Consider the following 12,500-nt stretch of genomic DNA (forward strand, 5'->3'; position numbering starts at 1 on the left):
GCAGCAGCAGCAGCAGCAGCAGCAGCAGCAGCAGCGTTAGCATCAGCAGCTACATACTCCCTGCCATTGATATTCATTAGAGTGTATGCAGAGCGGTGAATAAGCTCCGCCCCCTCAGGGACACACACACTTTACATTGTTATCAGCGTCAGAACAAGGATTTTTCTCCTCAACAACAAACAGTCGCTCTCTGCTCGAGGTTCTTCAGATTAAAGCTGCTACACAACTGTGTTTAATCTCTGTGGACACAGTTCACCTGACTGTGATAAGGTGAGATGACCCACACACACACACACACACACACACACACACACACACACACACACACACACACACACACACACACACACACACACACTCCCGTATCGTCCAATCAGCTGCCTCGTATCATCCACAACGTGGACATGAAGCTTCTGTGTTTATTGACCTTTGGAGGAAAATCTGAGATTAGAAGACAGAGAAGATACTGAGACACGACCTGAGTTCAGCTTCAGTCTCCATGATGACTTGTGTTTATTCAGTTTGTAGCAAATAATAATAATAAAAAATAAATAAAAAAATTATTTTACATTTTAAAGTCAAAACAAATCATTTATAAAATATTGAAATAAAGTTTCCTCAGATTCTTTGCTTTGTGAAAAACAGAAATAAAGAAATGATTCTCTTGTTTTATTGGTGTTATTGTTTATAAACATTATTAAATGTATGAATGATATATATAATGTTTTACATATTATTATTATTATTATATTCTTCTCAGTGTGATTTTAATATTTTCAGGTTATTTCCCTTTTTTATTTGTGTAAAACACATTTTAAAAATATATAAATAATCATTGTTTACAATATTATATTTAATATAAAACAATGACTCAATCATCAACTACTTCAGTCATAGATTTATCTTTTATTTATTTTCTATTAATAATTAAAACACTTTTTCAGCTTCTTAACGTAAACATATAAATATATTCTATAAAAACCTGATGAATAAATAAATCATATTTATTATTATTTATGAGTTTGTGACGTGAAGAAGACGCAGGTGTTTTTCCACCTGTGTGTGTGTGTGTGTGTGTGTGTGTGTGTGTGTGTGTGTGTGTGGTTTATCAGTTAAGCCTCAAACAGGGAAAGTTCATCCTCTGTAGATTATAATCTCAGTGTTGACAGAAGCTGCTGCTGAAGGAGGAAGAAACTCTGAGTCTGTACTCTACTGTCTGAGAGACATGATTCTCTCAGGAGAGGGAGTGACTTTGGTGTGGGAGAGTGAGTGACTTTGGTGTGGGAGAGTGAGTGACTTTGGTGTGGGAGAGTGAGTGACTTTGGTGTGGGAGAGTGAGTGACTTTGGTGTGTGAGAGTGAGTGACTTTGGTGTGTGAGAGTGAGTGACTTTGGTGTGTGAGAGTGAGTGACTTTGGTGTGGGAGAGTGAGTGACTTTGGTGTGTGAGAGTGAGTGACTTTGGTGTGTGAGAGTGAGTGACTTTGGTGTGTGAGAGTGAGTGACTTTGGTGTGGGAGAGTGAGTGACTTTGGTGTGGGAGAGTGAGTGACTTTGGTGTGGGAGAGTGAGTGACTTTGGTGTGTGAGAGTGAGTGACTTTGGTGTGTGAGAGTGAGTGACTTTGGTGTGGGAGAGTGAGTGACTTTGGTGTGTGAGAGTGAGTGACTTTGGTGTGTGAGAGTGAGTGACTTTGGTGTGGGAGAGTGAGTGACTTTGGTGTGGGAGAGTGAGTGACTTTGGTGTGTGAGAGTGAGTGACTTTGGTGTGGGAGAGTGAGTGACTTTGGTGTGGGAGAGTGAGTGACTTTGGTGTGTGAGAGTGAGTGACTTTGGTGTGTGAGAGTGAGTGACTTTGGTGTGGGAGAGTGAGTGACTTTGGTGTGTGAGAGTGAGTGACTTTGGTGTGGGAGAGTGAGTGACTAGTGTGAGAGAGTGAGCGGTTTTGGTGTGAGAGAGTGAGTGACTTTGGTGTGAGAGAGTGAGTGAGTTCTAACAGTAAAGATAAAGAGGTTATAATCTCAAACTGTATCAGGTCAGTTTTCTTTCTTTAAGGATTAAGAATTATGAAATGAATCCAGGTTCTCAGTGTGTGTGTGTGTGTAATCTGAGCTGGGTTAACCCTAACCCTAATTGTCTCTAATGTGGCCCCCGGTCATTAAGCTAATGGATCAGTCCAGTCTGTGGCAGACGCTGAGCGTCAGCAGCTCAGTGAGCAGAGAGGAAGAGGAGGAGGATGAAGATGAAGACGAGGATGAAGACGAGGACGAGGATGAAGACGAAGACGAGGATGAAGACGAGGATGAAGACGAGGACGAGGATGAAGACGAAGACGAGGATGAAGACGAGGATGAAGACGAGGACGAAGATGAGGATGAGGATGAGGACGCACAGAGACACTGAGGACACTTTGAGAGGGACGAGTGTCCTCAGTCAGTGTGAGACGTGAAGACAACATGGCTGCTCATCATCATCATCATCATCATCATCATCATCATCATCAGAGTTTGTTTATTGTCACAGATGTTTAAAGTCTAATGTTTCCTCTGTGAAGTCAACCAGGAAGTAGGAGTACAGAGAGCAGCCACCAGGGGGCGACTGCAGTGGTGAAGAGAAGAAAACAATAATCATATGTTTTTGTTCTTAAACACAAACACACGTCAGTCTATTGATATATATTTATATATATTTATATATATTTACGATTTGTTTAAACACAAACGTGTTTGAGATGATTTCACTTTACAAAAATAACATTTTATTGCTTTAAAACGTCGTTTCCACGTGAATAAAAAGAGGATAAAACTGTTGTAGACGTTCACGTCGTTCTCAGTCTGAATAGAAGTGAATTCTATAAATGAAGAAATTTAGATCTTTGACTCAAAATCTGCTCAACGACACTTTTAATCCAGATTAAATCCAGATTATACAGGAATAATTAACATGTTAATAAAACACGACGGGAGTTTGTCAAATATCTTCAACTTCAGAGGAGTTTTCATTATGAACTGGTTACAAACTGAGGATTAAAGTATATATTAAAATAGTATAAACATATACTAGATACTGGTCATTCATTCATTCATTCATTCATTCACTCATTCACTCATGTTCCAGGGTTTATTGTGTAAATAAATGAGATCAAATGTGATTTTAGTTTTTCTTCAGTGTTCATATGAGACCACAGATGCAGATTAAAGCAGATTAGCTTGAGGATTATTCTAATGTCACAGATTATCATGTGTTTGTGTTTGGTTTGAAACATTCAAACTTTATGTCTCAGGAATGTAAAGAATGTTTCTGTTTTTTTATAGAATTTTTTTAATTTATTTTTTTAATCCCTGGAAACAGAGATGAGATTAAATATGATCAGGTCAGTGTGTGTGTGTGTGTGTGTGTGTGTGTGTGTGTGAGGATGGAAGCCCAGAGAAGACAAAACACAAGAGGACTCTTCCTCTTCCTCCTCTTCCTCGTCTTCGTCGTCTGGAGGTTTAGCTTTTGTTTGAAGTGAAAATTCACTGTTTGAGGATTAAAGTGGATTGACAGGAAGTGTTATCTGTTCACCATGGACTCAGGTAATCACTGTGTGTGTGTGTGTGTGTGTGTGTGTGTGTGTGTGTGTGTGTGTGTGTGTGTGTGTGTGTTTGAATTAGACACACACACACACACACACCACACACTCTCACACACACACACACACACACACACACACACACACACACACACACACACACACACACACACACACACACACACACACACACACACACTGTGGTCAGTGCAAAACACACACACACACACACACACACACACACACACACACACACACACACACACACACACACACACACACACACACACACACACACACTCCTCTTCTTCACCTGCAGATGAAATTCTCTGTAAAATCTGATTTTATACTTTTTCTTTTTCTCTCCTTCTTCCTGCAGCAGGTCTGCACCTCCTCCTCCTCCCTCCACCTCCTCTTCCCTCCTCCTCCTCCCCCTCTTCCCTACTCCTCCTCCTCCTCCTCCTTCCTCCTCCTCTTCCCTCCACCTCCTCCTCCTCTTCCCTCCTCCTCCTCCTCCCTCCACCTCCTCCTCCTCTTCCCTCCTCCTCCTCCCCCTCTTCCCTACTCCTCCTTCCTCCTCCTCCTCCCTCCACCTCCTCCTCCTCTTCCCTCCTCCTCCTCCCCCTCTTCCCTACTCCTCCTCCTCCTCCTTCCTCCTCCTCTTCCCTCCACCTCCTCCTCCTCTTCCCTCCTCCTCCTCCTCCCTCCACCTCCTCCTCCTCTTCCCTCCTCCTCCTCCCCCTCTTCCCTACTCCTCCTTCCTCCTCCTCCTCCCTCCACCTCCTCCTCCTCTTCCCTCCTCCTCCTCCCCCTCTTCCCTACTCCTCCTCCTCCTCCTTCCTCCTCCTCTTCCCTCCTCCTCCTCCATCTCTGTCACTGGGGCAGAAAAACCTCAGTTGTGCTTCATTGACGTTGAGAGACAGTAATTTCAGGTGTGTGTCTGACTTCAGATTAATGTCTGTATTTTGACTTGTAGCTTTTTTTACAAGTGTGTGTGTGTGTGTGTGTGTGTGTGTGTGTGTGTGTGTGTGTGTGTGTGTGTGTGTGTGTGTGTAGGGGCGTCACACCCTTCCGTTGACTGCTCGCTCACCTTGTCCATTAGCAGGTCAGTGGGAGGTGATGTTGTGGTTGAAAAATACCTGTGGGGCTAACGCTGAGCTAGCAACATAAACACTGGCTTTACAAAGACACACACACACACGTACGCACACACACGCACACACACACACACCTGACATTCCAACACACACACACACTCTCTCTCTCTCTTTGTTCTCTCCGTCACATCAGTGGTTTTTACGTTTCATTTCCTTTTTTCTGTTTGAAACTCGACTGAAAATCAATAAAAACGACGACGTAAAAGTTAGAGATTAAAAAAAAAGTTAGAGATTAAAACTCTGCGTGACCATGTGACTGTGATGATGTCATCACTGACAGGAAACACTGGTTTATACACTTATATATGTGTGTGTGTATATATATATGTGTATACACACATATATATATACTGTATATATGTGTGTGTATTTCTGTAATATGACAAATTGAGGTCAAGTCTTTTAATTGTCTTATTAAAGTTGTCTCTGTGTGTCTTTATGTATCTTTAGTGTGTCTTTAGTGTGTGTGTCTCTGTGTGTAGGTCTTTTTTGTGACTTTGTGTGTCTTTAGTGTGTCTCCATGTATCTTTAGTGTGTCTGTGTATTTGTGTCCAAACAGTGTGTGTCAGAATGCGTCTCCAGTTCAAATGTCTGTGTGTGTGTGTCTGTGTGTGTGTGTGTGCCCGTGTTGTGGACACAATAACAAAGTGTGTCTTTGTGTCACAGCTGAAGTGTTGTTGTGTAAATATGTGACTTTACAGTTTGTGTCCAGTTAAAGTTTTCAGTGTAAACTTCATGATCGTCACAAACACAAGAATATGACGAGCTTTAAGAGTTAGTTTAGGTTTAGTTTGTACAAAAACTCAATCATACACACGTTCATATTCACTCATTCATATTCACTCATTCATATTCACTCATTCATATTCATGAGCTGAGAGTCAAAGGACAGAGTTTAGGAGACAAATGTCTCTCACACAGAAAGAAGATTTTAAAACAAGTTTGAGAATAAATCCCAGCTGATCTGACGTCAGTTTAGATCAAGGTCAAAGGTCATAACGTGACTTCCTGTGGGAGTCGCAACTTTCAAGTTAAAGGGGGCGTGTCCCCAACAGGAGCAGGACACGCCCCCTCGGGTCAGATGACTGAACACCAACAGCACGTGTTACATACTGCAGCTTTAAATGTGACTGACTGCACTGTGTGTGTGTGTGTCTCTCTCTCTGTGTGTGTGTGTGTGTCTCTCTGTGTGTGTGTGTGTGTGTGTGTGTGTGTGTGTGTGTGTCTGTGTGTGTGTGTCTCTAATTGGCTGAGGAGGACACATGTCATAAAGGTGATTACTGGTCTCTTCCTCAGAGCAGTGAAGCGAACAGCAGCAGAAATTGCTTTTTTGTTAATGGACAGTTTCTCTTTCACTCGTCTTTTCTTTTCTTTTCTTTTCTTTCCCTTTTTGAACTTTATGGAAATTCATTCACTCGTAAAAAACAACAACCTGACAATTGTGTTTCTTTACATTTAAACTCGGAGTTTGTCACAGAAATCCTTAGATTTGAGTATTCAATATGATCTTTAATTGTCAGACAGAAGTTTGTAAACCGCTCACTCTCCCACACCAAAGTCCATAGAGACTTTGGTGTGGGGCAAATCAGGGCAAATGGATAATTTCATGATTTTCAAAAATTCATGAAAATTATTCCTTAAGAGATTTCTAAATATTTTCAACAGATCCTTGTTCAGGGCGATGCCGACTATTATGATGGTGAATTTCAAGTAATTCCGAGATACTTTTTGTTTTCGAGAAGAAAGTCAGTTCACTGTCAAAGTGCATCAGGGCAAATGGATCATTTCATGATTTTCAAAAATTCATGAAAATTATTCCTTAAGAGATTTGCAAATATTTTCAACTGATCCTTGTTCAGGGCGATGAAGACTATTATGATGGCAAATTTCAAGTAATTCCGAGATACTTTTTGTTTTTTTGAAGAAACTCAGTTCACTGTCAAAGTGCATCAGGGCAAATGGATCATTTCATGATTTTCAAAAATTCATTAAAAATATTCCTTAAGAGATTTGCAAATATTTTCAACACATCCTTGTTCAGGGCGATGCCGACTATTATGATGGTGAATTTCAAGTAATTCCGAGATACTTTTTGTTTTTTTGAAGAAAGTCAGTTCACTGTCAAAGTGCATCAGGGCAAATGGGTCATTTCATGATTTTCAAAAATTCATGAAAATTATTCCTTAAGAGATTTGCAAATATTTTCAACAGATCCTTGTTCAGGGCGATGAAGACTATTATGATGGTGAATTTCAAGTCATTCCGAGATACTTTTTGTTTTTTTGAAGAAACTCAGCTCACTGTCAAAGTGCATCAGGGCAAATGGATCATTTCCTGATTTTCAAAAATTCATAAAAAATATTCCTTAAGAGATTTCTAAATATTTTCAACAGATCCTTGTTCAGGGCGATGAAGACTATTATGATGGTGAATTTCAAGTCATTCTGAGATACTTTTTGTTTTCGAGAAGAAAGTCAGTTCACTGTCAAAGTGCATCAGGGCAAATGGGTCATTTCATGATTTTCAAAAATTCATGAAAATTATTCCTTAAGAGATTTGCAAATATTTTCAACTGATCCTTGTTCAGGGCGATGTCGACTATTATGATGGTAAATTTCAAGTCATTCCGAGATACTTTTTGTTTTTTTGAAGAAACTCAGTTCACTGTCAAAGTGCATCAGGGCAAATGGGTCATTTCATGATTTTCAAAAATTCATTAAAAATATTCCTTAAGAGATTTGCGAATATTTTCAACACATCCTTGTTCAGGGCGATGAAGACTATTATGATGGTGAATTTCAAGTAATTCCGAGATACTTTTTGTTTTTTTGAAGAAACTCAGCTCACTGTCAAAGTGCATCAGGGCAAATGGATCATTTCCTGATTTTCAAAAATTCATTAAAAATATTCCTTAAGAGATTTCTAAATATTTTCAACAGATCCTTGTTCAGGGCGATTCCGACTATTATGATGGTGAATTTCAAGTAATTCCGAGATACTTTTTGTTTTTTTGAAGAAACTCAGCTCACTGTCAAAGTGCATCAGGGCAAATGGATCATTTCCTGATTTTCAAAAATTCATTAAAAATATTCCTTAAGAGATTTCTAAATATTTTCAACAGATCCTTGTTCAGGGCGATGAAGACTATTATGATGGTGAATTTCAAGTCATTCTGAGATACTTTTTGTTTTCGAGAAGAAAGTCAGTTCACTGTCAAAGTGCATCAGGGCAAATGGGTCATTTCATGATTTTCAAAAATTCATGAAAATTATTCCTTAAGAGATTTGCAAATATTTTCAACTGATCCTTGTTCAGGGCGATGTCGACTATTATGATGGTGAATTTCAAGTCATTCCGAGATACTTTTTGTTTTTTTGAAGAAAGTCAGTTCACTGTCAAAGTGCATCAGGGCAAATGGGTCATTTCATGATTTTCAAAAATTCATGAAAATTATTCCTTAAGAGATTTGCAAATATTTTCAACTGATCCTTGTTCAGGGCGATGTCGACTATTATGATGGTGAATTTCAAGTCATTCCGAGATACTTTTTGTTTTTTTGAAGAAAGTCAGTTCACTGTCAAAGTGCATCAGGGCAAATGGGTCATTTCATGATTTTCAAAAATTCATGAAAATTATTCCTTAAGAGATTTGCAAATATTTTCAACTGATCCTTGTTCAGGGCGATGCCGACTATTATGATGGTGAATTTCAAGTAATTCCGAGATACTTTTTGTTTTTTTGAAGAAACTCAGCTCACTGTCAAAGTGCATCAGGGCAAATGGATCATTTCCTGATTTTCAAAAATTCATAAAAAATATTCCTTAAGAGATTTCTAAAAATTTTCAACAGATCCTTGTTCAGGGCGATGAAGACTATTATGATGGTGAATTTCAAGTCATTCTGAGATACTTTTTGTTTTCGAGAAGAAAGTCAGTTCACTGTCAAAGTGCATCAGGGCAAATGGGTCATTTCATGATTTTCAAAAATTCATGAAAATTATTCCTTAAGAGATTTGCAAATATTTTCAACTGATCCTTGTTCAGGGCGATGCCGACTATTATGATGGTAAATTTCAAGTCATTCCGAGATACTTTTTGTTTTTTTGAAGAAACTCAGTTCACTGTCAAAGTGCATCAGGGCAAATGGGTCATTTCATGATTTTCAAAAATTCATTAAAAATATTCCTTAAGAGATTTGCGAATATTTTCAACACATCCTTGTTCAGGGCGATGAAGACTATTATGATGGTGAATTTCAAGTCATTCTGAGATACTTTTTGTTTTCGAGAAGAAAGTCAGCTCACTGTCAAAGTGCATCAGGGCAAATGGGTCATTTCATGATTTTCAAAAATTCATGAAAATTATTCCTTAAGAGATTTGCAAATATTTTCAACTGATCCTTGTTCAGGGCGATGCCGACTATTATGATGGTAAATTTCAAGTCATTCCGAGATACTTTTTGTTTTTTTGAAGAAACTCAGTTCACTGTCAAAGTGCATCAGGGCAAATGGGTCATTTCATGATTTTCAAAAATTCATTAAAAATATTCCTTAAGAGATTTGCGAATATTTTCAACACATCCTTGTTCAGGGCGATGAAGACTATTATGATGGTGAATTTCAAGTAATTCCGAGATACTTTTTGTTTTTTTGAAGAAACTCAGCTCACTGTCAAAGTGCATCAGGGCAAATGGATCATTTCCTGATTTTCAAAAATTCATTAAAAATATTCCTTAAGAGATTTCTAAATATTTTCAACAGATCCTTGTTCAGGGCGATTCCGACTATTATGATGGTGAATTTCAAGTAATTCCGAGATACTTTTTGTTTTTTTGAAGAAACTCAGCTCACTGTCAAAGTGCATCAGGGCAAATGGATCATTTCCTGATTTTCAAAAATTCATTAAAAATATTCCTTAAGAGATTTCTAAATATTTTCAACAGATCCTTGTTCAGGGCGATGAAGACTATTATGATGGTGAATTTCAAGTCATTCTGAGATACTTTTTGTTTTCGAGAAGAAAGTCAGTTCACTGTCAAAGTGCATCAGGGCAAATGGGTCATTTCATGATTTTCAAAAATTCATGAAAATTATTCCTTAAGAGATTTGCAAATATTTTCAACTGATCCTTGTTCAGGGCGATGTCGACTATTATGATGGTGAATTTCAAGTCATTCCGAGATACTTTTTGTTTTTTTGAAGAAAGTCAGTTCACTGTCAAAGTGCATCAGGGCAAATGGGTCATTTCATGATTTTCAAAAATTCATGAAAATTATTCCTTAAGAGATTTGCAAATATTTTCAACTGATCCTTGTTCAGGGCGATGCCGACTATTATGATGGTAAATTTCAAGTCATTCCGAGATACTTTTTGTTTTTTTGAAGAAAGTCAGCTCACTGTCAAAGTGCATCAGGGCAAATGGATCATTTCCTGATTTTCAAAAATTCATTAAATTATTCCTTAAGAGATTTCTAAATATTTTCAACACATCCTTGTTCAGGGCGATGAAGACTATTATGATGGTGAATTTCAAGTAATTCCGAGATACTTTTTGTTTTTTTGAAGAAACTCAGCTCACTGTCAAAGTGCATCAGGGAAAATGGATCATTTCCTGATTTTCAAAAATTCATTAAAAATATTCCTTAAGAGATTTCTAAATATTTTCAACAGATCCTTGTTCAGGGCGATGAAGACTATTATGATGGTGAATTTCAAGTCATTCTGAGATACTTTTTGTTTTCGAGAAGAAAGTCAGTTCACTGTCAAAGTGCATCAGGGCAAATGGGTCATTTCATGATTTTCAAAAATTCATGAAAATTATTCCTTAAGAGATTTGCAAATATTTTCAACTGATCCTTGTTCAGGGCGATGTCGACTATTATGATGGTGAATTTCAAGTCATTCCGAGATACTTTTTGTTTTTTTGAAGAAAGTCAGTTCACTGTCAAAGTGCATCAGGGCAAATGGGTCATTTCATGATTTTCAAAAATTCATGAAAATTATTCCTTAAGAGATTTGCAAATATTTTCAACTGATCCTTGTTCAGGGCGATGCCGACTATTATGATGGTGAATTTCAAGTCATTCTGAGATACTTTTTGTTTTCGAGAAGAAAGTCAGTTCACTGTCAAAGTGCATCAGGGCAAATGGGTCATTTCATGATTTTCAAAAATTCATGAAAATTATTCCTTAAGAGATTTGCAAATATTTTCAACTGATCCTTGTTCAGGGCGATGTCGACTATTATGATGGTGAATTTCAAGTCATTCCGAGATACTTTTTGTTTTTTTGAAGAAAGTCAGTTCACTGTCAAAGTGCATCAGGGCAAATGGGTCATTTCATGATTTTCAAAAAATTCATGAAAATTATTCCTTAAGAGTTTTGCAAATATTTTCAACAGATCCTTGTTCAGGGTGATGCTGACTATTATGATGGTAAATTTCAAGTCATTCCGAGATACTTTTTGTTTTTTTGAAGAAACTCAGCTCACTGTCAAAGTGCATCAGGGCAAATGGGTCATTTCATGATTTTCAAAAATTCATTAAAAATATTCCTTAAGAGATTTGCGAATATTTTCAACACATCCTTGTTCAGGGCGATGAAGACTATTATGATGGTGAATTTCAAGTCATTCCGAGATACTTTTTGTTTTCGAGAAGTTTTAGTGAATTCAGCTTTTAAAATATTTACTTTAGACTTAACTCAGTGACACAAAGTGACCACACGAGGCAGCAGAGGACCAGCAGCTCCTGTGTCCCTGTGAGCTAAAATCACTGGTTTTCTCTGTGGACTTTGGTGTGGGAGAGTGAGTGGTTTACAGACGTGATCATGTGACGTAGTTGTCGTAGAAGAAGAAGAAGAAGAAGAAGAAGAAGAAGAAGAAGAAGAAGAAGAAGAAGAAGAAGAAGAAGAAGAAGAAGTCTCCATCTTAACGCTGCCTTTGTCACTCAGCCAGGAAAAAAAAAGAAAGAGAAAGACGTGACTGAGACGGCGTGAGAGGAAGAAAGAGGAGAAGGCCTCTTCTCTTCTTCTTCTCTTCTTCTTCTCTTCTCTTCTCTTCTTCTTCTCTTCTCTTCTCTTCTTCTTCTTCTTCTTTCCTTCTTCCCTCGCTCCGTCTGCTCTGCTTTTGTTCTCCTCTTCAGGAGGAGGAGTTAAATATCATCATGGAGACGATGCATGAAGTTCACTCTGTCACAGAAACCCAACACACGTGTGTGTGTGTGTGTGTGTGTGATGAATAATGTGTCTCAGGTGTGTGTGTGTGTGTGTCACACCTGTCCCCCCCCCCCACTGTGCACATTCACACCACTCTTTTCACTCCTCTCTCTCTCTCTCTCTCTCTCTCTCTCTCTCTCTCTCTCTCTCTCTCTCTCTCTCTCTCTCTCTCTCTCTCTCTCTCTCTCTCTCTCTCTCTCTCTCTCTCACTCTCTTTGACCTCGTCTCACGCTCATAATCTGTGTTGATAGAAAACTGCACAGAGATCTGTAAGCCCCGCCCCCCCAACAGACCCTGTGTGTGTGTGTGTGTGTGTGTGTTTGGCCCAGGGTGAACCTGCTCTTCTTCATCTTCTTCTTCTTCTTCATCACTCTCTCCCTCATCCTCACATTTTTTTTCAGGCAATCTTTGAAAAAAAAAAAAATTCATTTTTTTAATCTGAAAGTCTTCTTCTTCTTCTTCTGGAAGATTTAAAAGACACTGTGATGAAAGAGTGGGCTTTGAAATCTGCACACACACACACACACACACACACACACTCCTCAGCATGTGTGTGTGTGCAGTA

This window comes from Microchirus variegatus (assembly GCF_963457635.1).
Source record: "Microchirus variegatus genome assembly, chromosome: 16".
Lineage (NCBI taxonomy): Eukaryota > Metazoa > Chordata > Actinopteri > Pleuronectiformes > Soleidae > Microchirus > Microchirus variegatus.